This window comes from Panthera leo, chromosome B3 (genome assembly GCF_018350215.1).
Source record: "Panthera leo isolate Ple1 chromosome B3, P.leo_Ple1_pat1.1, whole genome shotgun sequence".
Taxonomy (NCBI): Eukaryota; Metazoa; Chordata; class Mammalia; order Carnivora; family Felidae; genus Panthera; species Panthera leo.
In genome coordinates, this window is record NC_056684.1 from 88,035,463 (window position 1) to 88,050,533 (window position 15,071).

General features: G+C 38.1%; 1 pseudogene; it reads right to left on the bottom strand.

Annotated features, from left to right (window-relative positions):
* Positions 1 to 8,244: 8,244 nt before the first annotated feature.
* LOC122222637 lies at positions 8,245 to 10,148 on the bottom strand (annotated as a pseudogene).
* Positions 10,149 to 15,071: the final 4,923 nt, after the last annotated feature.

Below are 15,071 nucleotides of genomic sequence, written 5' to 3' on the forward strand. Positions count from 1 at the left end.
CATTTTACCTTCTCCTAGAGATGCCACTTTGAAATGTGGTGAGAGGATTCATATCATTTCAAATTTGATACTTTGAACTAAAGTAAATCCAGAACTGTGGGGTTAGAAGATTGTGAGCTTTTTAGTCCAGTAAGTAGGAAATGGAGGAGGGAAGATGTCATTTTTGAGCACTTACTCTGTTTTAGGAATGTTAGCCAAATGTAGGTATTATTCCCATTTTACAGATGAGAAATCTGAGACTTAGAGCAGTTTGATGTTTTGCCCACAGCTGCCCCACTTACAAGAAATCAGCCAGGATCCAAACCAGCCTGAATGACTTCCAAGTCTGTATGCTTCTGACTCTGCTGTAGAGATTCCCTCCTGAGTTTTGTACATATTTAAGTCTCCATAGCAGTGCTTTCCTCATATTGCACTTACACTGGTATTATAGTTATGTCAAGTTTTGTTTTATCTCATTAGTCTATATTCTTATTAATGAATAAGGCTGTGTTTTCTATGCAACTGACATAATGCCTCTTCCACATAGTAGATGTTTTAAAAAACTTACTGAATAAAATTGTTTAACAATCTGACATTGTTTCCTACTTGATGTAGATCTAGGGTTCAAAACTATTCTTTCCCAAAATAATGCTAGTGGTTGGTAGTTAAAATGTTAAATCTCATATACAATATTATAATTTTCTCTTCAATCAACACTTTCTTCTTTTCAAACAGGGAAAACAACAGTATATAAATAGTGATTTCTTCTTATTAAAGAGTAGGAAAAAATATTCAGAGGGGATACAAATAAATAAACCAAAGTCCCACCCTTTGGGAGTTCATAGCCAAGTGACAGTGATGAGAGATGGTCATGATATTTATAATATAGGGTAGAATGTTCTAATGCCTGAAGAAAATATTCAAGTAGAGTTGTAAAAGTTTAGAAGAGAGGTGATTTTTTAAAATCCCAGTTTAGTTAACATACAGTGTTATATTAATTTCAGGTATACAATATAGTGATTTAACAATTCTATACATTATTCAGTGCTCATTATGATGAGTATACTCCTAATCCCCTTCACCTATTTGACCCATTCCCCCCAACCTCCCCACTGATAACCCATCTGTTTGTTCTCTATAGTTAAGAGTCTGTTTTTTGTTTTTTTCTCTTTGTTCATTTATTTTGTTTCTTAAATTCCACATATGAGTGAAATCATATGGTATTTGTCTTTCTCTGACTGACTTATTTCACTTAGCATTATACCCTCTAGATCCATCATGGTGTTGCAAATGACAAGATTTCATTCTTTTTTATGGTTGGGTAATATTCCATTGTGTATGTGTTTTTGTGTGTGTATTTTGCTATTTATGTGCCACATCTTTTTTAAAAAATTTATTTTTTGAGAGAGAGAATGCAAGTGGGAGAGGGGCAGAGAAAGAGGGTGACAGAGGATCCAAAGAGGGCTCTGCACTGAAAGTAGAGAGCCCAGTGAGGGGCTCAAACTCGTGAACTCGAGCCAAAATCAAGAGTCAAAAGCCTAACTGACTGAGCCACCCAGGTGCCCCAACCACCAGTTTATCCAGTCATATATCAATGGACACTGGGGCTGATACCATAATTTGTAAATAATGCTGCAGTAAACATAGGGGTGCATATATCTTTTTGAATTAGTGTTTTTGTTTTCTTTGGGAAAATACCCAGTGGTGAAATTACTGGATCATAAGGTAATTCTGTGTTAATCACAGTTTTCCTCAGTGGCTGCACAGTTTGCATTGTAGCCAGTAGTGCATGAGGGTTCCTTTTTCTCCACATTCTTGGGAACATTTATTGCTTCTTGTGGTTTTGATATCAATCATTCTGACAGGTGTGAGGTGATACGTCATTGTATTTTTAAAAAAAATTTTTAACGTTTATTTTTCAGAGAGAGAGACAGAGTGTGAGTGAGGGAGGGGCAGAGAGAGAGGGAGACACAGAATCCAGGGGGGAGAGAGAGAGGAAGACTCAGGTTCCATTCAGCCTCTGAGCTGTCAACACAGAGAACTGTCAGAGCGAGAGCAGAGGGAAGGCAGAGAGAGAGGGAGGGAGAGAGAATCCCAAGTAGGTTCTGCATTGTCAATGCAGAGCCCTATGCAGGGCTCGAACTGACCAACTGTGAGATCATGACCTGAGCCAAAATCAAGAGTCAGATGCTTAAATGACTGAGCCGCCCAGGCACCCCCTCACTGTAGTTTTGATTTGCATTTTCCTGATGATGAGTGATGTTGAGCATCTTTTCATGTGTCTGTTGGCCATATGTAAAGGAGAGATGATTTTTAATTTGCAAGGATCAGGGAAATGTTCATGAAAGAGGGGAAATTTGACCTGGAACTTAGAAAGATGAGAATATCTTGACACGTTTCAAGGGAAGGGACTCCAGGCAGAGGAAATAATTTGAGAATAGTTATGGAGACATAAATGTCAAATGAACAATACTCAGTTTAATCTGACTGGAGTATAAGTCATGTTAAACATATTGAAAAAGTGAGATAGGAGAGAGTACTGGGGAGAGGGCTTGGGGAGCTTTCTGTTATATGTTATTTAAATTCCTTTTTAATAGTTTTATGAGATCATGACCTGAGCCGAAATCGGATGCTTAACCAACTGAGCCACCTGGGTGCCCTAGAACTGCACTTTGTAAGCACAAATTTGAGAAGATTATTTTAACAGTAATATGTAGCTTTGAAGGAAAGTGGAAAAGTTAGTATACTACCACTGCAGTAGTATAGATTAGAAACTGGCATAGAATATACTATTAGTGAATAGTACAGATAAGAATAGTATGGATGAGAAAAAATTGCATATATTAGAAAAAAAAATTTGAATGATGATGACATCAATGGAAATAAGAATGAGACAAATTTAAGATGAATTTTAGAATTACATATGATAGAACTGGGCAATTGGTTGAATGTACGTGCTGCAAAGGGAGACTTTAAAGATAATTTTAGAATTAGGAGGCTGGGGGAATTATAAGAAGGTTAAGAACATAATAGAACCAGAGGAATCAGTTGGCGAAGTCTACAAGAGGAGAAAGACAAGTGCTTTTTTTGTTGTGTTGAGTTACTGGCAAAGAATTCAGGGCAATTGAAAAGTCTGGTATTATTTCTATATGTGCAAAGCCTTGGTGAGGAAGGCATAGGACAAACTACAAAAGGGAACGTTATTTAATTTTCAATATCTATGAATCATAGATCCTCAGTGACTCTATAATTAATAGACATTCTATAGTAATAAACAGACATGCAGAAACAGAAACATATATATTCATACAAATATTCCTGCAAAGATACCTGATAATAGTTACCCCGATAAATTTAGAGTGTCCATCTGTGGTATTAGTACAGAATGAGAAAGGTTAAACTTTAGAATTAATTTGGATAAAATACCCCTGGAAGTTCCAATATAGTGCTTCTACGAAGTCCAAGACTCCTCCTTAGACCCCTTTGGTTGCTTATTTTCTTATCATTAACAAATCTTTTATAAGGTGATGTGACTAGAACAGGATTTGTGCTATCCTGAGGCCATTTTTATCAAATAGTGCTTGAAGGGAGCAGATTGGTCTTATAGAGGTTAGATTTCATTTTATTAATTGATGTCTAGCAGCTCCAGAATTTTCTTAAGTCAGATGGGGCACAGTTGTTTGGCCATTAACTCTCTAGCTATATTAGTCTTCCATTAATCAAACTGAAATTCAGTTTCTAAGATAGGTTTTCAAACTTACTTATCCCCTCCATCAACCCTTTCTCCCCTTTTATCCCCCTTTCTTTTTGAAAATATATTTATTAAATGCCTGTTCCATTCCAGACGTTATGTTGAATGCTAGGAGTGGATTGATGAATACGTTCCTGTTTTTAGGGACCTCATAGTCTAGTAGGGTAGAATCTTAAGTGCTCTGATACAGGAGCACAGAAAAGGGAACTAAATCAGATCTGGAAGTGGAAGGGTAAATTAGAAATGATTTTCCAGAAATGGTGACATTCGAGCAGTGTTTTGAAGATAAGTAGGAAATAGCTGGAAAAAAAGTGCTGTGGGATGGGAGAGCCCATTCTTGGTAGAGGCTTAAAGACACATTCAAAGATTTACAAATAGTCTGTACAGCTTGAAAGAGGAGGGTGTTTGGGGAATTATAGGAGATGGAGTGAGAAAAATAGGCAGAAGTCAATAGTTATGAGTCTTGGGTTCAAAGGAATTTCAACCACCTCCTGAAAGCTTGGATTTCATTCAAGGGATTAACTTGTTAAAATTTGTACTTTAGGAAGATTATTTTGGTACAGGAATGGAAAATGGATTTGAAGAAGGTAAGATTGGAGGCAAGGATGTCTACGAGAGGCCACTGCTAAAATCTGGGGAAGAAGATGAAAGCTTAAATTAAGGTAGCTGAGAAATTAAGGGAAAGGATAGATTTAGGAATAATTAAGAAGATAGACCACTTGGGTCTTAGAGCCTGATTGATGAAGTAAGTGAAAGAAAGGGATAAACTCTCAAGTATTTGGTTTGGATATTTGAGTCCTTCATGGGATCATTCAGTGAAGATATAGAAGTGAGATCTGATTTTTGGAAAGAGTTAGATATTTCAGACTTTGGCATATGGAAGTTGAGATTCTCTTTGGTTATCCAGGAAGAAATGTCTATTAGGCAACTCAGCTGAATGTTTTGAAGTAAGAGATATGGACTAGAGTTATCCTGTAAGCCGATGTCATAGATATGGGTGCCAAACCCCAAGGGTCATGGGGTGAGAACTGAGGTTGGAGCTCTTGGGAAGACATTTAATTGATAATCAGAGGAATACATAGACGAGAAAGATAAGCAGAAGAAGTAAAAGGGGAAAAAAGAGAGGAACAATGTAATGGAAATAGAGTTTAAAGAAGGAGGAAGTGTCATTAGTGTCAGTCTGCAAACAAGTAAACTAAGAACTACAGAAAAATTTTTATTATATTTGGCATAAAGGTGTAATCAGTGACCTTTGACCTGAGCAGTTTTAGTAAAGCAGTATGGGCAGGGCAGGAATTGAATCATGCACAATTATAAGGGGAACAGCTGAGTTAGGAATGAAAAATGAAATAGTAGGATGAGAACAGATCAAGTCCTGGGAGCAAAACCAAATTGGGGGCCAAAATGAGCAGGAATTGATGCTGGACAGTAGTAGGGAGAGGACAAACATGAGGCTCATATAGATTCTGTTGGAATATGATATAGTTTAGCTGGCATGATTGTAGTTAGGATACCCTAGAGGCATTATACAACTTATGAACCACATTTCTGAGATGTATTTTCTCCTGACCAAACATTTCACATCCAGAGGGCAAATCAGAAATCCTGACCAGTTACATGCAACTACTCATCTAGCATTAAACAGCTGAGAACTGTTCCAACACAATGAGGCAAACTGTCTGTGGAAAGAGGAGTCTTTTATCATATACTGCATAGGCTCCGAAATCAATAAGTGCTTGACAGTCTGGAAAGCATCCTTTTGATGATGGATCCAATGTCATTGAAAGTACTTAAATGCCTCAGCAATGTTTGTCTTTTGTCAAAGAAAAATGTGGTTGTAAACTGGATGCACTGAGAAGGCTTGAAGCTCTTACTTTGTTTTCGGGGTAGGCATGCCAAGGATATCATGTACTACATTTTTAGGGACAAATATGCAGCAGCATTGGTGAGGTAGCTAAGGAAGGTATCCCTGGAAATTCTGATTTGTTGAGGGAAGGACAGGAGACAAGGGTGCTGTGTGTGGATGTCTAACTTGGCTGGATGTTCTCTGATCAGGTAGCTCTGGGGCAAAGGCAAGCAGATTGACTCCATTCCTAGTTCATACTTGAGTCTGCTTCTCACCTACTTACTCCCCATAGTCACCCATTTTCTCTGGTTATTGATCTTCAGTTTTGCTCTAGGCTAGAACCCTGGATCCTCTGATACCAGACTTACTATGTTTACCAGTGAATTACTAATAGCTGACTCTGGCTCACCTTCTTGGATCATATAATGTCTTATAAAGTGTACCCACTTGAGCAGAAATACACCTTGTTAAAATAGACTTGAGTAAAAGGTTTCACCCACTCTCATCACCAGAATGTTGACTGAAAAGATCTTGAAGCTTTTATCAATCCAATTGCCTATCTATAACAATATGATGAGATCTCTAATTCAGAACTTTCATAAGCAACAAAAGAATTTGTGGACAATGCCTGATTCCCCAGTCTGTAAGGATAACAGTTCATGTAGTTCAATGCCACAAAGTACAAAGTGGGACAATGGCTTTTGATAGAAATTTCCAGTTTTTCGGTGAAAACTCTTTGTAAAAGAAACAGTTTTTATTCTGGTCTGGTTTGAATTTTCTTCTGTTGGCCAAGTTTAGCTGACCCTACTCTGATCCTCTTCTGTGTGTTACATGGTATTTTTGCCTACTCTCTTCTGCCTGATGATATAACTTTTTTGCTTAGAGATATTTTTTAGAATGAATTTTTTCCCATTGAAACTGTGCAAAATGTTTAATTCATTTTGTTCTGCAAAATGTTGGTACCTGCTTTCTTCTTGCCTCTGAAAGGGCTGGTTGATGTTGCCCTGTGTCTGTCTCTGCATTATCCCATCCATCTCTGTCCTTGTGGCCCTTGCTCACTTTTGCCATGCAGCACTCTCTGTCCTGATCTGTATTCTCTTCATTGTGGTGATGGTTAATAGCTCAGACTTCAGAATGAGGCTGCATTCTTACATGGAGATTCAAATGGGAAAGAATTTGCTTCCATACTCATTCAAGTTGGTGGTATTCATTTCCTTAAGGATGTATTACTGAGGGCCCAGGCTTCTTACTGGCTGTTGTCTGGAGGCCTTCCATAGTTCCTTGACACATGGCTTCCTTGGTATGCCTGCTTGCTTTATCAAGACAGCAAGGAGAATCTCTCACTTCAGTCTGCTAAGAGGCAATATTATATGATGTAATATAAAATGGGAGTGACACACTTATATTATATGATGTAATATAAAATGGGGAAGAACACACTTTCGCTGTGTTCTATTTGTTAAAGCAAGTCGTAGGTCTCTTCTACACTGAAGAGGAGGGGATTACACAAAAGTGTAAACACTAGGCAGTGGACAGTGTTTGGAGGGTGCAGTCACCATAGGGTCTGTGTGCCATGCCCAGATGCTTGACAAATTGTAAGGTCATAGGAGGTACTGAACTATTCCATAGCCTTAATCTTATTAATTCTATGAACAAGATATCAAAATATCATACTATAATAGAGCTTGGGAAGATAATGGAATAGGAGGACCCTGAACTTGGCCATCCCATGTTTACAACTAGATATCATCCACATCCAAGTCAATAAGCCAGAGAATGATTGGAAGGCTGACAGAACAAACTCCACAACTAAATATAGAGAAGAAGCTGCATCTGAAAGTTTAGGAAAGTCAGAAAGGCAGAGGGAGGATGCCTGTAGGAGGAGGGGAAACTGCACATGGAGAGGGCAGAGAATTGGGCCCTTGCACCATGGAGTTCACATGAGAAAAACTATTTCTTATAATATTTGGCTTTAAAACCTCTGGGTGGCAGGGTGGCACAGATACTTTTAGCTCAGGTACAGGGCTGGGGCAAATTTTGCCCAAATTTTGCTTGTGGCCCACCCAGCTGCTGGGTGCATAGCTGTTGCCATCATGCACGCTGTGCCACACCTAACCACCACACAGCACCCAGCCAGGTTGCCCCCTGCCACTGTTATGCCCTGGGCCCAGCTATGCTCAGCTACCAACAAGCACCACGCCTAGCCTCATGCCCCTGGCCACCTGACATGTAGGCCCCAGCTGCCCTAGCACTTCAGGGAATCCAGAATAGGAACTAGTGGCTCAATGAAAAATTTTCTAACACCACCACCCTGTTCTTAAATTCTCTGGCAGGCATGCCTGCTCAGAGCTGGCCTGCTGGGTCCCACTAACACCACAAAGAGCAGGGAGAACTCACAAAAGGCAGGGAGTCAGTGCAGACAATTGCGCTGAAAGGAAAAGTGACTCAGAAACAGTATCAGGGCATAAGCAACACACATAGGATACTCTCCTGAAGTGCCAGGTTCTGGTGAACAGGGAACATCGCCCTGCAAGGCACTTCAGGACCTCTTCTTCATAAAGTCACTGCTTTCAAGAGCAGAAGACATAGTTGCCTTTTTCTTTCTCTCTCTCTACCTATCTTTCTTTCTTTCTTTCTTTCTTTCTTAGAAAAGGGTGGAATTTAATCTTTAGTTACAGGACACTGCAAGATATGGATTCCACAAAGAAGTAAGAAATCCATTTGGAGGAGAAGCTTCATAGAGTATGTACAATTTGGAACTGTTCAAGTACAGTTTCATTGTAAAAAGTGCTACAATAATAAAACACATTTAAAAGAGTTCTTAGTAGAGAAACAGTAAGATATACCAAACATAGTACACAACAAACAACTTAAAATTTTTAAAAAAAACTTTATTTTGAGAAAGAGTGTGAGTGGGGGAGGGGCAGCGAGAAAGTGGGAAAGAATCCCAAGCAGACTCGGTGCCCTCTTCTCAGAGCCCAACTTGGGGCTTGATCACACGAACCATGAGTGTCATCCTGAACTTGGATTGTAGAGCCTTCAGAGTTAGTTTCTGGAACAGCGTTTTGATCTTCCTCTTCCTCTACAAAGAAATACCTCTCAATCAAGTTTAATGAAGCTTTGAATACAGACTCATTTTAATGGTTTTGTAGAGTTTCAATTTTGTCCAAATCTCCACATTCTTTAATCATTATACTCAGTTTCTCAGTTTTACTTAGCTTCTCAGCAGGCCAAAAGATGTTTGAAATGCATCCATAATAACCAGAGTAATTTTTGTATCTTTTGCAGTTAAGAGATTCATCAATTGTTCTATTATGCCACCATGAATGATGTATACAGTCTGTTCAACTGTTCTTCCACTTGTATAGTTGGTCACAACCCATACAGCATCCTTTTGTGTCTTAAAGTCTGTCTCAGAGAGAAAATCAGTGAGGGATGGTACTAATCCATGATTCACAACTTGCTGTATCTGGTCTTGGTGACCAGCTATGATGTTTGACAGTGTCCACATAGCTTACTTCTGAATATTAGTTTTGAGGTTCATTAGCAGGTTTGGAAGGACAACATGTACTCCTACATCTGTTACAACCTGAGTCTGTTCATCTGCCCCAATGACAATATTTACTGTGGCTTTTAGCACGGGAGTCACAATGAGCAATTCACTAGCTCCTAGAAGCTTTAAAAGTTGGAGCACAACTCCTATTTTCATGACCATTTTAGTCCATTCATTTGGACCATCAGTAAGATAGGAGATGGCCCAGAAAGTATGTAATAATACTTCTGGATCATCATGATTCAGGAGATGAACTAAGGTAGGAAGAATCTGCTCAGTAGCATCTAACAGACATTCAGGATTCTTGTGACAAAGGTTTGAAAGTGTCCAAGGAAGGTTATGTAAATAACCACATTCTAAAGATTACATATCAGAAACTGCAAGGAGAGCCAACAGCAGGTCAACTGTACCATATTTGATAAACAAGTCTTGAGGAACTGAACCATCATCTGCATTGCTTCCTAGCACCCCTACAGCTTGTTCACTGATGTGGACATGGGAAGATGCCAACAGAGAAATGAATGCTGGGGTATCACCTCCATCTACCACAATTTTGGTCTGTTCTGATGTTCTGGAAACAATGTTAGTGAGGGCCCAAGCAAATTAAAACTGAATAGGACTACAATCAGTTCCACCCAAGAAGTATACACATTTTGGAATCAAAACCAGCCCAGATTATGTTGTCTATGGGAGGCTGTGTTTCCCTGGAAAGCAGTTTCCTACCAGCTTTAGTAGCCTGGAGCTAGCTTTCCAAATGAATTGCTATTTATGCCTTGGACAATGTCATCAACAGACCAACTTACAGTGCCTTGGTTGTTGTAGTTCTCTTGCAGTAGAGAAGTAGCACCATCAGGAAATGAGCTTACATTTTTCCTTTTCAGCATCTGGTCATCCTTAGCTTTCCTCAGCTCCTCATTAACTTCTATTCAGTGCCACCTCATTTCTGTACTGTCTTTCCCCTTGTTCTTGAACCTGTTAAGGCAGGCAGCTGGCGAATTAGCATTTATATTGGTGGACATGGTTATGAGACAAAGGGAGAAAGCTATACAGCTGGCTCAGGCTTCCAGGAGATGGTGTGGGGGCATGTAGGTCAGCTTCCCTCAAAATGTCCACAATGGCTCAGCCCAAAGACAGTGTTATAGCTAACTTTCTTAACACAGAGAAACAGACAAAGAGGCAGACAAAATGAGGAGACAGAGAAATTTATCACAAATGAAAGGACAGGATAACACCACAGCCAGAGATCTAAGAGAAACAGATATAAGTAACATGCCTGAGAGAGAACTTAAAGCAATTATCATAAGGATACTCACTTGACTTGAGAAAAGAGTAGAAGACATAAGTGAGACTTACACAGAGATAAGGAGTAACATAGCAGAGATAAAGGACTCAATGAATGAAATGAGAAACACACTTGACAGAACGAATAGCAGGATGCAAGAAGCATAGGAATGAATTAGTAACATAGAAGAAAGAATAATGTTTACTAATCAAGCTGGCCAAAAGAGAGAAAAAAGAATTACACAAAACGAGAATAGACTTAGGGAACTCAATGACTCCATCAAACATAGTAACATTTGTATTATAAGAATCCCAGAAGAAGAGAGAGAAAGGGGGGCAGAAAATTTATTTGAAGAAATAATAGCTGAAAACTTCCCTAATCTGAGGAAGGACACAGATATCCAGATCCAGGAGGCACAGAGAACTCCCATCAAAATCAACAAAAGCAGACCTACACCAAGACATATTGTAATTAATAGATAAAGAAAAAATATTAAAGCTGTAAGATGAAAGAAGTCAGTAACGTACAAGGGAAAATCCATAAAGGTGGCAGGAAATTTTCAACAGAAACTTTGCAAGCGAGAATGGAATGACATGATATATTCAAAGTGCTGAATGGGAAAAATCTGCAGCCAAGAATACTTTATCCAGCAAGGCTATCATTCAGAAGAGAAGGAGAGATAAAGCATTTACCAGACAAAAACTAAAGAACTTCGTGACTAGTAAACCAGCCCTGCCAGAAATATTAAAGGGGACTCTTTGAGTGGAAAGGAGAGATCAAAAGTGACAATATAAAGGTAGGAAACGCAAAAGCAGTGAAGATGAATATTTTTGTAAAAAAACAGTTAAGGAAATCACAAAAAAGAATATAAAATATAATAACATATACCTAAAATGTGGGGAGTAGAGAGTTCAAACTTAAATGACTATTAACTTAATATATACTACTGTATGCAGAAGAGGTTATGTACAAACCTAATGGTAACCATATATCAAAGACCACTAATAAACATGCAAGGAATAAAAAGAAATACAATATATCAGTAAATAAAATCAGCAAAACATGAGAGAAAGACAAAGGCTCAGAGAAAATCTTCAGAAAGATTACTTAGCCACAAACTAAGTAATAATTTGGTAATAAATACATATCTGTCACTAATTACTTTGAATGTAAATGGATTAATGTTACAATCAAAAGACATAGAGTGACAGAATGGATAAAAAAGCAAGACCCATTCATATGCTGCTATAAGACCCTCATTTTAGACCAAAAGACACCTACATATTGTTACTAACAAACATAAAGAAACTCATTGATAACAGAATACTAATAGTAGGGGACGTTAATATTCCACTTACAACAATGGACAGGTCATCTAAGCCAAAAATCAACAAGGAAACAATGGCTTTGAATGACACACTGGACCAGATGGACTTAATAGATATATTCAGAACATCTCATCCTAAAGCAGCAGAATACACATTCTTTTCGAGTGCACATAGGACTTTTTCCAGAATAGATCACATACTGGTTCACAAATCAGGCCTCAAGTGTGAAAAGATTGAGGTCATACCATGCTTATTTTCAGACCACAGCACTGTGAAATTTGAAGTCACCCACAAGAAAAAAATTGAAAGACCCTAAATACATGGAGGTTAAAGAACATCCTACTAAAGAATGAATGGGTTAAGCAGGAAGTTAAAGAAGAAATAAAAAAAATATATGGAAGCAAATGAAAATGAAAACATGACAGTCTAAAACCTCTTGGGTGCAGCAAAGGTGGTCCTAAGAGGGAAGTGTATTGCAACACAGGCCTACCTCAAGAAGCAAGAAAATTCTCAAAAACACAACCTAACCTTACACCTAAATGAGCTAGAAAAAGAAGAGCAAATAAAACCTAAAGCCAGCAGAAGAGGGGAAATAATAAGAGTAGAGCAGAAATAAATGATATGGAAACAAACAAGAAAAGGGACACCTGGGTGGCTCAGTTAGTTAAGTGCCTAACTCTTGGTTTCAGCTCAGGTCATCATCTCATGGCTTTGTGGGTTCAAGCCTGCATTGGGCTCTGTGCTGACAGGGCAGAGACTGCTTGGGATTTTCTCTCTACCCTTCCCTCACTTGTGCTGTCTCTGCCTCTCTCTAAGTAAATAAATAAACTTAAAAAAAGTATGAATTAAAAAAAAACAGTAGAGACTAAGAGCTGGTTCTTTGAGAGAATTAATAAAATTGATTAGCTAGGCTTTTCAAAAAGAAACAAGGACCCCAATAAATAAAATCATGAATAAAAGAGGAGAGATCACAACCAATACCACAAAAATATAAATAATTATATGAGAATATTTTGAAAAACCATATACCAACAAATGAGGCAATCTGGAAGAAATGTATAAATGCTTAGAAGCATACAAACTACCAAAACTGAAACAGGAAGAAATAGAAAATTTGAACAGACCCATAATCAGCAAAGAAATGGAATCAGTAATCAAAAATCTTTCAACAAACGAAAGTTCAGGGCCAGATGGCTTCACAGGGGAATTCTATTATACATTTAAAAAAGAGTTAATACCTATTTTTCTCAAATTGTTGCAAAAAAATAGAAATGGAAGGAAAGTAAACTTCCAGACTCATTCATTCCATGAGGCCAGCATTACCTTGATTCTAACACTAACGACTGCACTAAAAAGAATTACAGGCCAATATCCCTGATTAACATGGATGTAAAAATTCTCAACAAGATACTAGCAAATTGAATTAAATAGTACATTGAAAGAATTATTCACCACTGTCAAGTGGGGTTTGAATCATCACTGCAGGAGGGTTCAATATTGAAATATTTGCAATATTGATTTGCAAATCAATCAATGTGACATACCACATTAATAAAAGAAAGGATAAGAACCATATGATCTTCTCAATAGGTGCAGAAAAAGCATTTCAGAAAATACAAGACATATTCCTTTTTTTTTAAAATATGATTTATTGTCAAGTGAGCTAATATACAGTGTATTACAGTGTGCTCTTGGCTTCGGGGGTAGATTCCTGTGATTTATTGCTTACATACGATACCCAGTGCTCATCCCAACAAGTGCCCTCCTCAATGCCCATCACCCATTTCCTCCTCTCCCCCACTCTACCCACCCCATCAACCCTCAGTTTTTTCTCTGTATTTAAGAGTCTCTTATGGTTTGCCTCCCTCTCTGTTTGAAACTATTTTTTCCCCTTCCCTTCCCTCATGGTCTTCTATTAAGTTTCTCAAGTTCCACATATGACTGAAAACATATGATATCTGTCTTTCTCTGTCTGACTTATTTCACTTACCATAATACCCTCCAGTTCTATCCACGTTGTTGCAAATGGTAGGATTTCATTCTTTCTCATTGCCAAGTAGTATTCCATTGTATATATAAACCACATCTTCTGTATCCATTCATCAGTTGGTGGACATTTGGTCTCTTTCCATAATTTGGCTATTTTTGAAAGCACTGCTGTAAACATTGGGGTACATGTGCCCCTGTGAATCAGCACTCCTGTATCCTTTGGATAAAATCCTAGTAGTGCTATTGCTGGGTCATAGGGTAATTCTATTTTTAATTTTTTGAGGAACCTCCACACTATTTTCCAGAGTGGCTGGACCAGTTTGCATTCCCACCAACGGTGGAAGAGTGTTCCCATTTTTCCACATCCTTGCCAACATCTGTTGTTTCCTGAGTTGTTCATTTTAGACACTCTGACCTGTGTGAGGTGGTACCTCAGTGTGGTTTTGATTTGTATTTGCCTGATGATGAGTGATGTTGAGCATATTATCATGTGTCTGGCCATCTGGATGTCTTCTTTGGAAAAGTGTTTATTTATGGCTTCTGCCCATTTCTTCACTGGATTATTTGTTTTTCAGAAGTGGAGTTTGGTAAATTCTTTATAGATTTTGGATACTAACCCTTTATCTGATATGTTATTTGCAAATATCTTCTCCCATTCTGTCGGTTGCCTTTTGGTTTTGTTGATTATTTCCTTTGCTTTTTATTTTGATGAGGTCCCAATGGTTCATTTTTGCTTTTATTTCTCTTGCCTTTGGAGACGTGTCAAGTAAGAAGTTGCTGTGGCTGAAGTCAAAGAGGTTGTTGCCTGTTTTCTCCTCTAGGGTTTTGGTGGTTTCAATACAGGAAGTATTCGTGATAAAAACTCTGAAGAAAGTAGGGATAGAGGGAATATACCTCAACATTATAAAGGCTGTATATGAAAGACCCACAGCTAGTATCATCCTCAGTGGAGAAAGACAGAGCTTTTCCTCTATGGTAAGGAACAAGATAGGGATGTCCACTCTCAAAATTGTTATTTAACATAGTACTGGAAGTCATAGCTTCAGCAATCAGACAACAGAAATAAATAAAAGGCAAATAAGTCTGTAAGGAAAAAGTCAAACTTTCACTATTTTCAGAGGACATGATATTCTATGTAGAAAACCTGAAAGACTAAACCAAAATATTGCTAGTTCTTATCCTTTAATTTAGAAAAATTGCAGGATATAAAATCAATGTACAGAAATCTGTTGCATTTATATACACCAATAATGAAGCAACAGACAGCGAAATCAAGGAATCAATCCCATTTACAATTGCACCAGAAGCCATAAGATACCTAGGGATAAACCTAACCAAAGAGG